Source organism: Sander lucioperca, chromosome 20 (assembly GCF_008315115.2).
Source record: "Sander lucioperca isolate FBNREF2018 chromosome 20, SLUC_FBN_1.2, whole genome shotgun sequence".
In the NCBI taxonomy this organism is placed as follows: Eukaryota; Metazoa; Chordata; class Actinopteri; order Perciformes; family Percidae; genus Sander; species Sander lucioperca.
In genome coordinates this window covers 28,725,639-28,728,736 of record NC_050192.1, presented here as the reverse complement: position 1 = coordinate 28,728,736, position 3,098 = coordinate 28,725,639, and the positions used below count along the sequence as shown (strand labels likewise).

The following is a 3,098-nucleotide window of genomic DNA, read 5'->3' as shown; positions in this document are numbered from 1 at the left end:
TGTAGAGCTTGCCGCGCATCCATTGGGGCCTGAGCTCTCGCCAGAGCACAAAGGCGTTGTAGGCGGACACGTCAAGGATGTTGTGGAACACGGCGAGGGGCCGGGCCAGCTCGTAGGAGGTGAAAAAGTTGTCGCACGTCACGTTGCGCGGACCCTGCAGGCCCTTGGTCACGTCCAGCACCACCCGCGCGCCCAGATTCCTCTCGGGCTCGCCGCTCGCCGACTTGCCCGTGTACATCTGCATGTTCCATGCATAGCTGGACGCGGCGTCGCAGGCCACCCAGGACTTGAGTCCGTACCTGGCGGGCTTGCTGGGCATGTACTGACGGAAGGATCATCGACCTTGGGTGGACGACGAGAATGGGAAAAGAGTGAAGATGACACAAAAATGACAAAAACACACACACACGCACACACGCACACACACACACACACACACACACACACACACACACACACACACACACACACACACACACACACACACACACACACAGCGAAAGGGAACCAGCTGCTCGTCCACAGTCACGTCGTGGCCCGGGTTGTAGAGGCGAGGCAGCCGCTGCGCCCAGGAGTCCCACACGTCTCGTATGGCGGCGAGTTTGTCCGTGGCTCGTCTGGCGGCTCTCGTCTCGCGGTCGTCGAATCGCAGCAGTCGCGAGAACGCGTGGAACCGCTTGAGCAGCATCGTGGCGCGGAAAATGGCCCTGCTGCTCTCCTTGTGCCACAGGCTCTCCAGGGCCTCGTTTCGGGACCTGTACATGCCGGCGAGGAGCAGCAGCCCGAGGTAGCCGTGCTGGTCCGTGGCGTCCATCGGTTTCCAGGAATTGCCGCACTTCCTTAGGCCCTCGATGTTCGTGGCGGTCACAAAGATCTCTTCTATGTGCCGCGTGACAAACAGCTCGAACGCGGAGAGTATATCGCGAACGCGGAGAGTATATCGCGGACGCGGAGAGTATATCGCGGACGCGTGTAGCCGCGTACTCTGTGGGTCCTGGGCTCTGCGGAGCGGTGGCGCGTCTGGCCGGGTCTTGTTGTTGCTGTTCGTCTTGGTCGTGTTGGTCGTGTTGTTCGTCTTCGTCTCGGTCACGTTGGTCTCATTCGTCGTCGTCGTCGTCCAGTTGTTGTTCCTCGTCCTCTTTGTATTCGGCACGACGGCGGCGAGGTCCAGGGCGACGAGAGAAAATTTTCAGTTGGGGGCCACTGTGCTCCTAGTGAAAAAAGTTAGTCTGGAGCCCTGCATGCAGGGGTGTATACATATGCAGTGTTATTCATTGTTTATATGTCTGTATGTCTCTCCAGTCTAAAGACGAGCAGAGTTCCATGGAGGAGAAATACCGCAATGAGCTCAACGCTCATATCAAGTTGTCTTCCCTCTACAAGGTAAGAATCACTGCAAGGCGCCTGGGATAAATAGATTCTCTAAATAAAAAGGCATTAGCTCTACATTGTCCTGCCAGGCTATTCCCTGTGTATAGTCAGTAAGTGATGTCTTTGTTCTCCCTGTAGGGGTCAGTGACAGACATGGAGACAAAGAATCAAGAACTGAGCAGAGCATTGGAAGAGCTCAGCAAGCTGGTTAAAGAAACTGGGGAAGGTATTGCAACAGTTTTTGAGTTGTCTTCCAGAAAAGTCTTGCACACATGCAAATTGTATGCTCGGGTAAATCCATGTGATAAATTGAATCACTGTTTTGTCCTGGGTACTCTTGTCAGCTTGACACAGAATTTCTAAATGGCCGTTGTTCACACTAATCATCTGTGGAACTATTAGCCTGACAAAATGTGTCCCATCCTTACCATTGTTAGCGATTTGGCTTACTGATAATTGTAATATTAAACATTGTAGGTAAGGAAACACCAGACTCTGAATCAGGAAACCACTTAGGGCCTTGTTTTTGTGTGTGTGTGAAGTGTTAATTTCCATCTAATAAGTGTTAATGTTGCCCTGACCTGTGTGACTGATGTCACTGTCTGTCTTTGCAGCCAATAAGGCTCTAGAAAAGAAGGTGTCGGAGGGAGAACTGAAGAAGCGGCTTGAAGCAGAGCTTGGAGAGAAGGTCAATAAAATGGAGAAAGAGCTCGAAAATGCCAAACACTGCTGTAAGAACACATTTTGTTATTTTTAGGGCTGTCAGCATTAACGCATTAATCGCGATGCGTGTAAAGTTTGACTGTATTTCACTGTAGAGGATTCAACAGCGGGATGTAACAATCTGCAGCTGCTGTTGTCGGAAAAACACAGACGGTGCGTTCAATGAAACTGGTAATTTACAGCCTTGTGGTGCATTCAAAGTTGTTGTTAAATGCCCTTTTTCCATCTGGTGGTTGTTTTTGTCATTCAACAGCTATTTACTAGTGAAATAAGTTATTGTTATAGTGATTACATTATTATTAAACATTTAGTTTTGACGATATGGCCTTAGCAATAAACAAGCCATTCTTTAATGTTGCCAACTTTTTAGTACCTTTCTTTTTTTTAACTTTCTTAAAAAGTATCAGTTCAGGCACTGTTGAGGCACCGGTACCGTTTTAAATGTACCACTTTAGCACCGGTATCCAAACCAAACAATACCCAACCCTAATATTGACTCTAGATTCAAATGTGTGACTAGATTAAATATATAATAAACAAATACAAATCTTAAAATCAAGTTCGTAAAGTCATTTTCTTTGCATTCATTTGATTCCCAATCAAGATACACTGGTAAGAATTGCTTTCCACTGTTAATATGTACTTAAAAACAGTTCTGAAATTGCAAAATAATAGAATTAATTAATTAATCATGTGATAAAACATGCGATTAATCGTGATTAACTATAGAAATTCAACGATTAATCGCGATTAAGAAAATGTAATCGTTTGAAAGCCCTAGTTATTTTATAATCAATATATAATATAATCAATTTAATACTGACAGACGACTGCGCAGACCGACAGCAGCCGGAGCTCCGGCAGATGGAGAGCTCTGCGTCCAACAGCAGCAGTTTCTCATTGCGCTGCTGGTCCCCAGAGCAACATGGTCACCTGGAGAGTCCGGTACAGTCTGACTCTGCAAACGCTGGCAGCTGAAAATCAGACGTTTTGGCGCTCGTGAT

At 47.5% G+C, this 3,098-nt stretch overlaps 1 long non-coding RNA gene across 1 annotated transcript; it reads left to right on the top strand.

The window, feature by feature from the left end:
* Positions 1–1,299: 1,299 nt before the first annotated feature.
* Positions 1,300–2,046, top strand: LOC116042129. The gene is made up of 3 exons (XR_004103115.1): positions 1,300–1,383; positions 1,510–1,597; positions 1,986–2,046. It is a non-coding gene; the product is annotated as an uncharacterized LOC116042129 (long non-coding RNA).
* Positions 2,047–3,098: the final 1,052 nt, after the last annotated feature.